This window comes from Acinonyx jubatus, chromosome B2 (genome assembly GCF_027475565.1).
Source record: "Acinonyx jubatus isolate Ajub_Pintada_27869175 chromosome B2, VMU_Ajub_asm_v1.0, whole genome shotgun sequence".
Classification (NCBI taxonomy): domain Eukaryota; kingdom Metazoa; phylum Chordata; class Mammalia; order Carnivora; family Felidae; genus Acinonyx; species Acinonyx jubatus.
The window spans coordinates 22,325,800-22,342,883 of NC_069385.1; the positions used below are offsets into that span (position 1 = coordinate 22,325,800).

At 41.2% G+C, this 17,084-nt stretch overlaps 1 protein-coding gene across 10 annotated transcripts in view; it reads right to left on the reverse strand.

Moving 5' to 3' along the window:
- Nucleotides 1–17,084, reverse strand: part of PHACTR2 (phosphatase and actin regulator 2) — a 267,344-nt gene that overhangs the window by 66,933 nt on the left and 183,327 nt on the right. The window lies entirely within an intron of this gene.

Genomic DNA, 17,084 nt, shown 5'->3' on the forward strand with positions numbered 1-17,084 from the left:
GAAGAATTTAAAGTCCTGTTACAACTTCAGAGTGGAGAAGCTCAGGGTGGGACTTTAATAGTATTCACTTTATGTGTATATAATATTAGTTTCCTGAACCCTGCAGGTCTGACTCTACTCCCCACTTTGAGGGGCCAAAGAGGTGTGTAAAATTAATACGGAGTCACGTCACCTACTAATCCTCTGAGCTGACATTCTCTGACGTGTGTTCTTATACAAGTCTCTTCCCTCTAGATGCCCTGTTAGAAAAAGCATCTTGACACAGCAAAAAGGGGCCACAGAAAGGGCAATTTAGGTAGAAGGAAAGGTACGTTGGTGGAGACTGGGTAGCCATAGCAGGACTGGATTCTGTTTCCCCCTAAAATTCCTATTCCTGGCCTCAAAATTTGCAAATCCTGGAACCACATGAACAACATCATTTCAAGATCCAAACTAAACCCCATTACTGCAAGCCCTACTCTGACACCCAGAAACAGAACTCGTACTAACACTAAGCACATGTTTTCTGGGGGTGCCCCAGGTGGCCTGAAGTAAGGACACTTTGAAGACAGAGAAGGGAAGGGAGAGGTGTGTCTTGGGCCAAGAGCTTTGGGCCAAGCACCTGCACGTCCTCAGTAAGTGTTTAGTAATGGCATGAGTCCCAGAATACCAACACTTAGTCTCTCTTGAAGAAATTGAAATATTTTTTACCTTTTCTGATAACCATTAATTGTGTATTCCTCTTTAATCCTGGTATTCGTCTTTTATCCTGACCTTTATCCTGACAAAGGTCAGAGTAAAATTTGATATTTAACACAGATTTCATATGACAACTCCAACGAAATCTGTTTCCTCCTTCTTAGAGACCTGAATTCATTTTTATTTTATTTACCGCATATGTGCCCTTTGTTCCTGGCTTTGTCAAACATAGTTTTGGATAGAATCAGAATATAAACAAACAAGACAAAAAATAAATGAATGAGTGAATGAACAAATGGTCAAAAAAATAATCACAAACATCTTATTGGTTCCAATGGAGACACACACACACAACTTCCCATCTTCCTTTAGATTACCACCCACCCTCACTCTCCACCCTCTTCCAGAAGCAAGTAACAACAGCTCCCGCAAATGTTGGTCATTTCAATGGAGGATGGGGGGGTGGGCAGCCAGAGCTGTTCTTTGATGGGAGTTCTTTCATCTAAAAAGAGTGCTGTTATTTCAGTACAGCTTCGATTTGTTCAGGCTTTTGTCAATGAGAACTCCTGTCAGCACAGGAAGCCAAACAACACCCACAATGACACCATGGGGTACTGCAAAGACAGTGCAGATGGTTCAGAAGGACCCTGACCACTGTGGTTCCCCAAGGATTGTACAAACCCATTCATGCTTGAATGGGGCTCTGAGGAGACCCAGGCCCGAGACAGATTGGGGCAGAAGACGGATGGGGCTAAATTTGTCCAGGGAAGTGACAACAGGACTTGAGGTGGGACAAGACCATAGAATGGGGAACAGATGCCAAGTTTAGGCAGCCGCACCGGGGTCTGGGCTGCTGGTTGACCTCTTTGGACCACAGGACGGCTCCTGCCGCTTGCCCCAGCCCCCAGGCCTGGAGGTGGGCCCAAGGATTCCAAGCTTGAGGACACAGGTGGCAATTGCAAGAGCAGGTGCCATTAGCCACATTCTGAGGGGCCAAATGCAGTCGATTCAGAACATAGTCCTTGTGGCTGCCTGCCCCTTCACCTTAGGAAACAACTTTTCATTGTTTGCTGTTTCTGTGATCTAAAACATGTAGTGGTTGTCAGGGGTCCTGGATTCTAGTCCCAGAACTTCCACAATGAGTTCTGTGAGCTGTCTCTTCAGGTTCCAGTGCCTCTGATCTGTTATCTGTAAACTGAGGGACGCGATTCAGTGATCGCTAACGGACAACTCATCCAGCTCAAATGTTGTGTGATCCAGTATCATTAATCAAAGCCATTCTGTAATCACTGCTTTGGGCGCCTTTAAAAGCTTTCACTCTTGTACTGAAAGATCGTCTGAGAGCCCAAACCTATCTTTCGTTTCTGCCTTTCCATTATGAATCCCTGAGGATGCTTCAGTTTTAAGTTTTAAGCTTTCTGTTGCTTTAGTTCTAATTTAATCTCAGTTAAAAATCCCTCATCTTTCTTCCTTGCAAATTCTGGAGCTTTGAAGCAGCTTGGCTTCCTGCCAGGAACTGAAACCGACAGCTTTGTTCTTTGCTTTACCTCTTATAAACGGGCCCTGATAGGAAAACGTCTTGGCAATTTGTTTGGTCTTTGGCTGAGCGGATTTTTAACACGTAGTGCAGATAACTGTGTACGGGGCCAATGAGAACACACTGCAGGCGACTGAGCATGGAAAGTATGTTGCTGGGGCACAAAGTTCCAACCACTGCTCTCCCAGAAGAACAAGTATCACACTCTTCATCTTTTAAAATATTTGTCTCATGTTTATATAGTGTCTGTATGTTTGCAAAGCACATTCACTGGACACTTTTTCATAGGCTTGGAAGCGTTCTGCATCGGAATGAGTCTGAGAGGTCACTCCCGTCCAACCTGCTGCCCAAAGCAGGAGCCATTTCAGGAACATTCCTGAGATGTGCTCACCTGCTGAAAACATTCAGAGGCAGGATGGCCCTCTCCAGGCATCTGTCACCCTCGTTCTTAGGAAGATATTCCTCATAAGGAGTCAGAATCCCACTCCCTGTAATTTTACACGTTCATCAAACCCGTGCTCCCCATAGCTCTAGAGTAAAGTAAGCCATCCGTGATGGGAAAATAGTCTGAGTTACCTTTGTGTTCACTGAGAGCAAAGTGGGTTGTTGAAGCCCCCTAGAACCTGATGCCTAGTATAGTATCCAACCAGCTGTTCTTTGACTCTGAAGTTCACACTGATCTGTGCAACGATAGCAATAATGTTGGGGGCCTCACAAATACTGCTGGGGAAGAGATTTAGCAGGGAGGTCAGATCATTGGATGCAGTAGCTAGGTATCTCCATGAAAAGTATGGTTACCAGTTGAGTAAACAGCTCATGGTTACTCACTTTTATCCGATAAATTAAAAAAGCGTGTGTGGTTTTTTTATGAAGATCAAAGCAAACCCACGGCTTCTGTTTTGCTCTCTGGATTGGGTGAATTCAAGTTCTGACAGTTCAATTCTGGTTACAACAGCACACACTTTGCTAAGTGAGGGATGCACTGTGCCCCATTTTCCTGCCTTCACGCTTATACTCTGGTGCTACAAGTATTTGAAGAGGACTGATCTTCCAAAAACATCCAATGGCTGTCCATCCATCTCACTTTGAATTCTCTCTCTACTCCTTGGCATGGTCTCCACCATTCCCCCCAGAGGCTGCCCCCCCACGATGCCTCCCCGGCCCCCCCATGGGATCCTTTCCTCACCTCTCCCTCCTGGCTCTCTCTGCTCCAGCCCCTCCAGCCCTGCTTCTTGTCACCTGATGCAAGCAGCAAGCTCCTGCACGGTGGCCTCTGTCCTCACAGGATGGGATTTCCCCAGACCCCCACACGGCTCATTCCACCACTTCCTTCGAGTCTTTGCTCAAATGTCACCTTATCAGAAATCCCTCCATCGCACAGCCGTGGAATAGCTTGTTCGTCTTCTCGCCTCTATCTACCTTATCCTGCACAGTATGTCACCCCCTCCTGAAATGGGACCCACTACTTAAATGGAGTTTCGATGAGAACCAAAGCTCTTGTTTTGTTTACTGCTGTTTCTCCAACAGTGCCTCGCAGGTTGTTGGAACTCAGAAAACATGTGCATTTGTTGCATAAATGAATAACAGAAAATAGGCTAATAATGCTAACAGTTTCGTTTTCTGCCCCTTCCCCCCCTCCAGTCTACGAGAAAGCAAACGAGGCTTGTGGCAAAACTCTATGAACAGGAGTCTTCTGTTTTCTGCCCCTCTGCTACTTGGCTGGGCCCGCCAAAGGGAAAATCCTGAGCTGTCTGTCCTATGGCTCATCTGAAAAAGTCTCTGTGTGCTCTGAAGAAGGAAGGCTGTAGTGTGAGGAGGACAGACGGCAGCCAACTAACAGGATGTAGCACACGACCGGGCTCATCATAAATTTTAAATGATTTATGATGTCCTTCTGGGCATGAAGCCTGCATTCAGGAGAGGAGGCCGGGGCACATGCTACCAGCTCCTTGCTGTGGACGCTCGGCCAGGATTTTATATTACTCTGGAAGTATCTGGGAGAGTAAATCTTGTAGTCAACAAGCCACTTGTGTTTTCTTCTGGCGAGCAAAGAGAGTCCTAATTCTCAATTCTAACACCGTTTAATGACGGAACAAAACAGAAGAGCAATTAGACTACTAAATAAGCGTACCGTGTTATCTTCTTGGTGCTGAGTGCTGAATGGCCTTACTGTAAAACTGTGACAGAAACAGAGAACTGCTTGTCTCGTGTTGAAAGCGTTCTAGAAGAGCCTGGCTTTGCTTTACCTCTCCTCAATAGCAGTTACAGAAAACAGAATGTCAGAAAACGGCCTCCTTTTTAAAAGACCCTTCACGAAAGCGTAGCAAAGTCATTTAAAGCAACAACCATGAAAATGCCACCCAACGGGACATTTGCAAAAACCTTCCAAAACATCTCAAGAACATAAGGCAGCGAAATAAAGCCAACGTCCCCCACTAAAAATACTCAGGGGTCTGGCCATTTTCTTATTCGTCCATACCCTTCTTCTACTTAAAAATCCTACTGACTACAGAACAAGCCCGACTCATCTGCACCCGGCCAGGCTTTACCCCCGGTCCCGGGGAACCATTCTTCCCCTCCCTCTGTTCACCTCCCTTTTCCACAAGCCCCATGCTAAAGTCAAACCTTGCTCCTCACCATTTTAAAGACTTTCTGTACCTCCTCAGCTCCACTCCTTTGTTGTTTCTTTCTCCTCGAATCAGACCTTTGCCCTCTCTCCCTCTCTGGTGGAATCCTCCTAACATTCTAAGATCTCTTCACACAGCGGCCCCTGCTAGGGATCTCGGCATCCTGGCTGGCGAGATTCAGTAACAACTGTGTTCCTGACACACTTCAGAGTAACTTCTCTGTGCCTCAGCTTTCTCATCTACAAAATGGGAAAACAGCTGCTACCTTTCCTGGCTCTTTTGGAGGCTAAATGAGTTAAAAAGCTAACGTGCTCAGACCAGTACCTGCAATCGAGAAAGCACTGAATAAATGTTAGCTATTACCAGTACCTGTGTTCCAGCACTTCTCTACTTTTCATTGCTACACGTGTACAGGGGATGCATACTGACACGACTCTAAGCCCTATGAAAGATGTCTTGTTTACCATTTCATCCTCATAATGCCCCAATACACTGCATTAAGTTTCTGCATTTGTGTTTTGAGAGGAGGGAGGGAAGCCATGTCTAGCACCCTTGGCTAACCTTTTCTACTTATTTTTTTTTTAATTTTTTTTCAACGTTTATTTATTTTTGGGACAGAGAGAGACAGAGCATGAACGGGGGAGGGGCCGAGAGAGAGGGAGACACAGAATCGGAAACAGGCTCCAGGCTCTGAGCCGTCAGCCCAGAGCCTGACGCGGGGCTCGAACTCACGGACCGCGAGATCGTGACCTGGCTGAAGTCGGACGCTTAACCGACGGCGCCACCCAGGCACCCCCCTTTTCTACTTATCAAAAAAAATTTTTTTAATGTTTATTTAGTTTTCAGAGACAGAGAGAGACAGAACCCGAGTGGGGAAGGGGCAGAGCGAGAGGGAGACACAGAATCCGAAGCAGGCTCCAGGCTCTGAGCTGTCATGTCAGCACAGAGCCCGAGGCGGGGCTCAAACCCACGGACCGTGAGATCATGACCTGAGCGGAAGTTGGATTCTTAACCGACTGAGCCACCCAGGCACCCCTGTACTTATTTTAGACATAGCTTTGAGGAACCACCTTCCTCCTCTCTCAGTCCATGTGATCTGTGTGAAGCTAACCCCAACCCTGGGCTCCAAGACTGCCAGGCTTATCCAATCAGAGCCTAGTATCTTCCTGGCATTGGTGATTGGTTACAAGAGAGGCTGTGTCCCAACTGTACCAATGACATCCAGCCTGAGAATTTCTGGAACAGGAAAAGAAGGCTTTCTCTTTCTTTTGTATCTGTTGAAACTAGCCACATAAGAGCCTAGAGCCCCTAGTAGCCATTTTGCCTCCATAAAAGGAGAGTCTAACTTAGAACAAAACAAAAAAGCCAATACTGAAGAACAGGCTCAAAGAAGGAGATGGATTCTTAATCTTAGTTTTTAAGCACCTGGATCCAACCATACCTGAAGGTTGATGCCCCTGGTCTTTTCACTTTCATGAACCAATAAATTTCCCATTTGCTTAAGTCTATTATTATTCATCAGCAATAAAGAGCTTTTACTTTCGAACAGCCAAAAAAAGGTATTACATAGATGCTTTTTTTAAAAGTGAATTTTCTCCCAACAGAAGACAAAGATTCTCTAGATTTTCAAGGCAGAAATATGAAAGAAGAACTACATAGACCTTCTTTATCCCCCTCAAGTTCAAGAATTTGAAAGTTGACCAGACCTTAAAAAAGAGGAAGATGGTGAGATCTATGTCCCTCCTCCTCTTTGGAAATCGGTGCCACAACTTCCTCCAGAAACCTTATAGTAATCATCCATTTATTTGCTGCTTAAATGGCATTTTTATATTTACTTTCTCATCCTGCTTCCCAGTATTCCTGAAAGACAGGCTAAGCAATTCTTCTTAGTTCCCTCAAATAGGTAAGTATATCGGGCTTTAAAAAGGCTAAATACATTTTCCAATCATATACGCAGAATCCAGTTGAATCCAAATGTGTCTAACCAAAAGCCTACTGATTACATTCTCCAAACTGAGTTGATAATTATAAACATTTCAACTTCCCCGTGACAGGTATCATGCTTTCCAAATTTCCCTCAAGATACGAGGCAGAGAAACTTTTTAAAGTTAATTTTCAATGAGCACTTTTTAGATGGTAGTACATTCTCATAGTTCGAATTAAAAAAGGACACAATAAAAACTCTCACTCTCACCTTCCCCTCCGCCTATTCAAATCGAACCCCAGCTGTACTCCACAAGTAAATAACCACGCTTATTAGTTTCCCATGTATCCTTCCAGACTTTCTTAGGCAAATGCAAATATTCATTTTTATTATTCTCTTTTCACACCAAAGGTAAGCTGTTTTACAAACTGTTCGGCATTATGCTTTTTCATTAAACACTGTATGTAATACTTCTGCAATTTCAGGCGATGGGGTGACAGACAAAGGCCAGGTTGAGGAGGAAAATGTGATGATCTTTGTCTTGTGGAAACAACAGCAGCTGAAATCAGTGCTGTGTGCAGAAGGGGCGAGCTGGGAACAGCCATGGGAAGTCAACCCCAGGGACTCCTGGATTTTATTCCCCAGGGGTAAGATTTAGGCCTAGAACAATGAGCAAGTCCCCGATCCCAGATGGGCCAGGAAGTACAAATAATCCTAGGAGACTAATCAGAGGCCAGGATGTGTGAACTACGTGAAACACTGCTTGTCTTTCTTCCAGTAGGACTCTCACCAATACGTGAGCAACACAAATGTTTAAGACAGGTGCTTCTGGATTTATCCTGTCTTTCCATTTCTTGTTTCTTCACATTAAAAGATGGTAAACTCAAAACAGGGTGACACCACAAATGTTACAGAAGTTTGGAACAAAGAGAATGATACTCATCCTTAGAGTAATTAATTCTAACTTCACACTATGAACAAGCTGGAGACCTGATATAAACACCAATCTCATCTCTAAATGGTGAAGAGGTTTTTTAAACTAGAAGATCAGACAAGAGTGGGTGTGAAAGAGACCTTAGTCCTAAATGAAGATATGCCCACTTGTTTAAATATCAAATTCAACTGAGTAGGATTCAAATTCAACTGTGTCAGAAATTATTCATATTTTAGGCCAAAATGTTTTGAAGGGGTTAATATGTAACCTTTAAAAGCCTGTTTTTATTTAGTGAACCTAAAAACAATACATAATAAAACATCATCAACTCAAACCAATAGGCGTGAGTAACCAGCTGGAGTAGTAAGGCTGAGTAGGCGTTCCCCCAAATCCATGTTTACCACCTTCATATACATATCTCATCAGACTAGGATTCTTAAGGTGATTAAATTTTTTTCTATCTTTTTTTTCTTAAAGCAGCTAGGATTTTAAATAATTTTTTAAAATATTTATTCATTTTTAAGAGAGAGAGAGAGGGAGCATGAGTGGGGGAGGGGTAGAGAGAGAGGGAGACACAGAATCCAAAGCAGGCTCCAGGCTCTGAACTGTCAGCACAGAGCCTGATGTGGGGCTTGAACTCATGAACCGTGAGATCATGACCTGAGCTGAAGTCTGACACTTACCCAGCTGAACCACCGAGTTGCCTCCAAAATCTGTTTTCTTAAACAACCTAAGCGTCCATTGATAGATGAATAAAGAAAAGTGTTTACATACACACACACACACACACACACACACACACACACACAAACACACGCACAAACACACACACACATGGATTGCTCAACTATAAAAAAGGATGAGATGTTGCTATTTCCAACAACATGGACGGACCTAAAGGGTATTATGCTAACAGAAATAAGTCAGAGAAAGACAAATACAGTATGATTTCACTTATATGTGGGATCTAAGAAACAAAATAAACAAATGAACAAACAAAGCATAAGCACAGAGAACAGACCCATAAGCACAGAGAACAAACCAGTGGTTACCAGATGGGTGGGGATAGGAGGATGGGCTAAGGGGTGAAAGGAATTAGAAGATACAGCCTTCCATTTATGGAATGCGTAAGCCACAGGGATGAAATGTACAGCACAGGGAATATAGTCAAGAGTATTGTAATAGCATCATACGGTGACAGATGGCAGCTACAGCTGCAGTGAGCACAGCAGAACATACAGACTTGTCGAATCACTACGCTGTACCCCTGAAACTAACATAACATTGGGTGTCAACTGTACTTCAATCAAATAAGATTAGAAAAGAAAACATTTGGAAAGCTGGTATGAACTTTCTTGGATTAATGCAAAAAAAAAAAAGTTTTCTTGAGCATGTTAATTAAACATTCTTCTCCTACCATCTTGCCTGTATTACACAATGTACAGTATCTATAAAGAACAGTATTTCTTTGGCAAAACTGGTCCAGACCTACACTAAAACAGGATGCACAAATGATACCCGATTCCTGTTGGACCCTGCAGTGAGACGACCAAGGCTAACTCTACTAAAGTTTTTATTTTCCAAAACAAAACACCAAAAAAATATTGGGGGCTTAGGGAAACGTACCTTTTCATTGTAACTCAAACTATAATGTTTAAAATTTCACAGCAGTGCTGTTTCCACTTGGATATAATCTCCCTTTCAGGAGTCTCCCCGTCTGCTCTCTATTTCCAAATCTCTGATTGTTAAGATGGTAAAGGGGTCTCATCATTCTTCTTTAAGACTGAAAAAGCTACAAAATCGGGGCACCTGGATGGCTCAGTCAGTTAAGCGTCCGACTGTTGATGGTGGCTCAGCTCATGATCTCACAGTTTTATGAGCTGAAGTCCCACGTTGGGCTATGCATATGGACCACGAGGAGCCTGCTTGGGATTCTCTCTCTCTCTGCCCCTCCCCTACTTGGGCTCTCTCTGTCACTCTCAAAATAAACAAGCTTTTTTTTTTTTTTTAAAAAGAAAAAGCTAGAAAATAGAAAACGAATCAGGAAGGATATGTTCTAGCCTTTTTAAGAATATATCTTAAGCTTAAATCCATACATTTCAACTTATTAGCAGGTGATCATATAGTCAAGCTCCAAATTCCCCCAGGCCTTTGTTTCTGTATATGAAAACAGAGATAGGAAAACCTGACTTGGATGGACAACAGGATGATTAAAACATTTCATAAAGTATTTGATACAAAGTAGGGAGCTTATAAATATTAGTTTCGGGGCGCCTGGGTGGCTCAGTCGGTTGAGCGTCCGACTTCAGCCCAGGTCATGATCTCACGGTCCGTGGGTTTGAGCCCCGCATCGGGCTCTGTGCTGACAGCTCAGAGCCCGGAGCCTGTTTCAGATTCTGTGTCTCCCTCTCTCTGACCCTCCCCTGTTCATGCTCTGTCTCTCTCTGTCTCAAAAATAAATAAACGTTAAAAAAAAAAAAAAGAAGACTTGGGACACCTGGGTGGCTCAGTCGGTTAAGCATTGGACTCTTAATTTCGGCTCAGGTCATGATCTCATGGTTTGTGTGCTTGAGCCCCATGTTGGGCTCTGTGCTGACAGCATGGAGCCTGCTTGGGATTCTCTCTCCCTCTCTCTCCCCTCACCCCCCCTCCCACCCTTCCCCAACTTGCACTCCCTGTCTCTCTCTCTCTCAAAGAAAAAAGAAAAGAAAAAGAATGAAGACTCAAGCCAGGCTTCTGAGGTTCAAACATGGGCTATGCCACTCACAAACCCTGAAACCTAGGGCCAGTTATTTAACTTTTCTGTGCCTCAGTTTATTCATTAGGGAAATGAGGGTTATAGTTAGCAATCCACCTCACAGAGTAACTGGGAAGATACTTAAAACACCATCTGGCACACAGTAAAACCTCAACGAGGGCTAGTTATTACTCATATCCATGTATCCTGTTCCTACTTTAAATTTAATCCCAAATAAAACTTGAAATGGGTAACAGAAATCAAACTTTGTCTACTGTTCTTTATTAACACGTTACTTCACATGCTCCACATGTAGCAAACTATGCAAATTATTCAAAGGGAACTTCTTCAAATCTCATGGGTAGTAACTAAATGGAACATTTTATTTTTTTTAATGCTTATTTATTTATTTTGAAAGAGAGAGAGCGCTCTCACACACACATAAGCAGGGGAGAAGCGGAGAGAGAGAGAGAGAGAGAGAGAGAGGAGAATCCCAAGCAAGCTCCACGCTGTCAGCAGGGACCCCGACATGGGGCTCGGTCTCACGAACCATGAAATCACAACCTCAGCCAAAATCAAGAGTCAGACGCTAACCGACTGAGCCACCCAGGCGCCTGTATATGGATCAATTCAGCACTGAATTGTGGAAACAGCAAAAAGAAAGGACTACGTAATGCCAGCAATATATATCAACATCAGATTTAAATAGGTAACTAAATTTTAGTCCTAATGTTTTACACTTGATTCACCTAGGTGCACTTCAAAAACAAATTACAAGGGCTAAGAGTGAGACACAATGAGGAATTATTGTTTAATGGTAGAGAGTTTAGGTTTTGCAAGATGGAAAAGTTCCAGAGATCTGTCGCATAACAATGTAAATATACCTGACACCAATGGATTATATACTTAAGAACAGTTATTAAGATGGTAAAATTTGTGTCATGTGTTTTCTACCACCATTTTTAAAATAAATTACGTTGTAAGACGTTTTTGGACTACATTAATGCGAACAGCCATTTATCTAAGGTGCAAAATAGATCAGAAGGTATTTTCAAAGAATTTTAACCACACTGATGGTTACGGCGTTCACCATCTATTCTCCAGTACCCAGTGTTCTCTCCAGCCATGCTTTTTATTTTCTTACATTTCTCACGTAGCCTCTCATGCCCTGCCTTTCAGTGGGTACTAAGTAAACACTTATACTTTGGAATAAAGAAAACCTCAAGAGCATCTGTTTCAAAACCTGGAGAGTTCTGGGTTTGGGAAAGCAGGTAAAGAAAATTTAGCACAAAATGTCATATGCCTACATGAGCAAATTCTTTTCACTTAATAAAAAGAAGTAAGAATTAAGACTGCAATTTATTTTCCAAGTGGGAAACAAATCAGGAAAACACAGAAGCCAAAAAATAGTCACTTTTCAGGACTTAGCCCTTAGCGATAAAGACCGGATTCGTATCACAGGATGAAAAAAATCAAAACAAAACCACCAAGGGAAATAATATGCAAAGGAAATAAAATAATGGACTTTCCTGACACGATTCTCTGACCCAGGCCACAAAGAGTTCTGTAGCACCTTTAAAAAGTATTTAAAAAGTGGCACCACTCCAAAGGAAAATGAAATTAGGAAATTATCCACCCAAGTAAGGCTTATAAACAATCAGACTGTCTCTTAAAGCAGTACAAACTGACTATGTCTCATCCCAGTGTAAGTTTTTTTTTTTTTTTATTAAGAGGCCAATGGGAACATAGTTCCTTCTCCTCTACATCCCCCTGAGGAAGTTAAATGTGGCAAAGAAAAAAAGAAATGCAAATTAACAATTCTATATTCCATTCTAGTGGGTGTGGCTCTTAAAAAAAAGTCATTTATAATCAGAAATCAGTAAAATCAGTAGTATGCATGGGTCACTTGGTAACAATTTCATAGGATGCTCAGTGAAAATGCCTTGCTTATCTGAGCCCTCGGAGAACCTAACTCCCCCCGGGAAAGGCTGCAGGTCTGAGATCTTAGTCTGCTCTATGAGTCAACAAATTTAAATCTAAAACCCAGCTTGGTTTAAACAAACCATATCACATCTTCTAGAATGGGCCGGAAGCAAGGGAGTCTCCTCAAGTCTGTTTAGAAATAAGATTTTATGGTTTCTGTTTATCTAAGGAAGGTGGGTCCTGATGATTTGGCCATTCATTATGTAGCTGGCTAACTTAAACCTGTGCTAGAAGGTTTTCCTATTTATGAAACCACCAATTTCACTTATGAAAAATACACAAAAAGTTAGCACTCCTATTACTCTTTCCCATAAATGGGTTTCATCCCTAGAATAGATCTATAATGAATAATAAATGCTCCATAAATAAAAAGGTGGGGCCTTAATGATTCTTTCCATCCATCTATATGCGGGAAGATTGAAACAAGAAAAATTCATTCTACTGGGAGAAAAAAAACTGAAGAGGAATATTTAGTCTCCTTCATTTTTAATATATAGAGAACAAATTTGTTTTAATGCCATTATATGTCTTTAGGAAAAAAAGAATAAAAGAATTAAAACAAGGAAAATGTATATTTATGTATATGTATGTGTATATGTATATATATGTAAATATGTATAATTATTATATGGTCTCTTATCCACAGAATTTTTAACACTCATTTGGTCTAATTTGGTTAATTTATAAAATACACAGGTACACAACTGGCCAAACTGAAACACAACCCAGACCTTCTTTCTGTGTCATTGATGCCATCAAAAGGCTGTTGCCATACAGAACAGACAGTACCCGTTACTTAAGTTCGTTATCCATTCGTGAGGGAATGGGGCCCTAACCTGTCCATTAAGTTTGGTGAAATATTAATTTTGTCTATTTTGGCTTCTCAATTCCTTAAGGCTCTTAAGCAGCTCTCAATGACACGAACACTAAGAAAGAATGGAACCCCCCCACCCCATTCCAGCACTTTACAAATCATATTCACTAGCAAAAACCATATATATGGAATAAGATAAGGCCTATCAAGAGCCTCTCACTAATTCATTCAACAAACGTTTACTAAATGCTTTAACATAAGCCAGATGCTATTCAAGCTGCTTTTGGATTTTACCAAAGAAGAAATCAAAAATCCCAGTTCTCATGGAATTCATAATCTAGTGGGAGGGGGGACCAGTTAACAAAAAATACAAATAATTTATAAATGTTAGAAGGCTAAGATGTGCTGTGGGAAGAACAAGGTAGGGCAGAAAAAAAGGAACCAAGGGTGCCAGGGGACCTACTTTACACCCACTGGGATGGCAATAATAAAAAAGCAGATAATAACAAATGTTGCCCAGCACGTGGGGAAATTAGCACCCTCATCCACTGCTCAGGGGAATGTAACACGGTGCAGCTGCCTTGGAAAACAGTCTTGGCAGTTCGTCAAAATGTTAAACACCGAATTACCATATGACTCAGCAATTCCATTTCTAGATCTACAACCAAGAGAAGTGAAAATACGTGTCCACGCAAATACTTGTATACAAATGTGCACAGCAGCATTATTCATAAAAGCCAAAATAGAAACAGCCCAAATAAACGTCCATCAACTGATGATGGATGGATAAATAACGTGATATATTCATACCCTGTAATATTATTTGACAATACAAAAAAATTAAATATTGATAGGTTACAATATAAATGAACCTTGAAAACATTATGCTAAGCAAAAGAAGCCAGTCACAAATGGCCATATATTTCTTGTATGATTCCATCTACAGGAAACATCAAGAATCGGCAAATCTATTAAGACAGAAAATAGAGGTGGGGGGGAATGGGGAGTGACCGCTCAACAGGGTCTCTTTTTAGGGTGATGAAAATGTTTAAAATTGACTGTGGTGCTAACTGCACAGTTTGTGAATATTACTAACAACCAGTGAATTACACATAAAATGGGTCAACTGTATGGCATAGGAACTATATCTCAAAAAGGCTGTTAAAAAAAAGAGTGCTGGAGGAGAGGAGAGATTCAGTACAGAGACTGAAAGCAGACCTCATTGAGAAGTTAGCAACTGAACATGGACTTCATTGAAGGACATGAAGTAGTTGGTTAACCATAAGGAAAGGTGGAGGAAGAACCGTCTTTCGTTTTCCATTTCAAAGCGCCAAGGGTCCTAACAAAACTCATCCAAGATAAAAGAGATAACCTTAATAATCCTATACTGTTAAAGAAATTGAATTTGCTGTTTAAAATGCTTTTATTTATTTAAAAATGTTTTGTGATGTTTATTTATTTTTGCGAGAGAGACAGAGACAGAGAGAGAGAGAGACAGAGAATGAACAGGGGAGGGGCAGAGACAGAGAGGGAGATACAGAATCCAAAGCAGACTCCAGGCTCTGAGCTGTCAGCACAGAGGCCGATGCAGTGCTTGAACTCACAAACTGCAAGATCATGACCTGAGCCGAAGTCGGACGCTTAACAGATTGAGCCATCCAGGCACCCCAGAGAATCTTTTCATAGAATATAATGAACTCATTTTATGAGATCAGCATCACTCTAATACCAAAACCAAAAATAGTACAAGAAAATAAAACCAGAGACCAATATCACAAATCCTCCACAAAATATTATCAAATAAAACCCAGCAACATATGAAAAGAATACTACATGACAACTCAATTGTGTTTACCCCAGGGATGCAAAACTGATTCAATATTCAAAAATCTATCAATGTAATCTATCATAATAACCATCTAAAGAAGAAAAACCACATGGTTGTATCAATTGATGCAGAAAAAGCATCTGAGATATTCAACATCTGTTCATAATAAATACTCTCGTAAAGTCAGGTAAAAGGGAACCTGCTCAACTTGATTAAGTGCATCTACAAAAAACCTTCAGCTAACACTACATTTCTTTTTTTTTTTTAAGTTTATTTAGAGAGAGAGAGAGCACAGGCAACAGCGTGGGGGAGGGGCAGAGAGAGAGGGACAGAGAGAGAAACCCATGCAGACTCCGTGATGTCAGCAAGGACCCCAACATGGGGCTCACTCCCATGAACTGTGAGATCATGACCTGAGCCAAGATCAAGAATCAGATGCTTCCCAGGCACCCCCAACTAAAACCATACTTAATGAAAGCTTCCTTCTAAGAATGAGAAAGAGACAAGCAAGTCACATTTACCAGTCCTATTTGTTGTACCATACTGGAAGTCCTAGCCAGGCAAGAAAAGATATAAAAGGCATATAGATTGGGAAAGGAGAAATAAAACCATTCCTAATCACAGATGACATAATCATCAATACAGAAAATCCTATAGAATCTTCACTAGAACTAATAAGTAAGTTTAGCAAGGTAGCATGATACAATTGTATTTCTGTAAACTAGCAATGAATAATTGGAAAACGGATTTTTAAAAACATATATCATTTATAATAGTTTTTTTAAAAGAAAGAAAAGAAATACTTAGGTATATGGGGCACGTGGGTGGCTCAGTCGGTTAAGCGTCTGACTTCGGCTCAGGTCATGATCCCACGGCTTGTGAATTCGAGCCCCGTGTCGGGCTCTGTGCTGACAGCTCAGAGCCTGGAACCTGGTTTGGATTCTGTGTCCCCCTCTCTCTGCCCCTCCCCCGCTCATGCTCTGTCTCTCTTTCTCTCCCAAAAATAAACATTAAAAAAAAAAAGTTAAAAAAAAATAGGTATAAACCTAATACTATTTTCTAAACACTTCAAAATCCCAATGAAAGAAATAAAAGGTCTAATTAAATGGAGAGACATACCAGTTCATACACTGTGACAGTCAACATAGTTAAGATACCAATCCTACACAAATTGCAATATAGATTTAATTAATATAATTCCAATAAAAATCCCAGAACGATGGGAATGCAAGCTAGTGCAGCCACTCTGGAAAACAGTATGGAGGTTCCTCAAAAAACTAAAAAGAGAACTACCCTACAACCCAGAAATTTTGCACTACTAGGCATTTATCCAAGCGATACAGGTGTGCTGTTTCAAAGGGACACATGCACCCCCACGTTCATAGCAGCACTATCAACAATAGCCAAAGTATGGAAAGAGCCCAAATGTCCATCGATGGATGAATGGATAAAGAGGTGGTATATATATACAATGGAGTATTACTCGGCAATCAAAAAGAATGAAATCTTGCCATTTGCAACTACGTGGATGGAAGTGCAGGGTATTATGCTAAGTGAAATTAGTTTGTCAGAGAAAGACAAAAATCATATGACTTCACTCATATGAGGACTTTAAGAGAGAAAACAGAGGAACATAAGGGAAGGGAAACAAAAATAATATAAAAACAGGGAGGGGGACAAAACAGAAGAGACTCATAAATATGGAGAACAAACTGAGGGTTACTGGAGGGGTTGTGGGAGGGGAGATGGGCTAAATGGGTAAGGGGCACTAAGGAATCTACTCCTGAAATCATTGTTGCACTATATGCTAACTAATTTGGATGTAAAATTTAAAGAATAAAAAATAAAATTTAAAAAAAAATCCCAGAAGGAAAATTTTGAGAATATAAACAATCTGATACCAAAATGTGTATGGAAAGGCAAAGCAAGTAGTCAAAACAATTTTGAAAATGAAGAATGAAGTTGGAAATACTGTGATATCTAATTTTCAGACTTATCAAGTTACAATAATCAAGACAATAT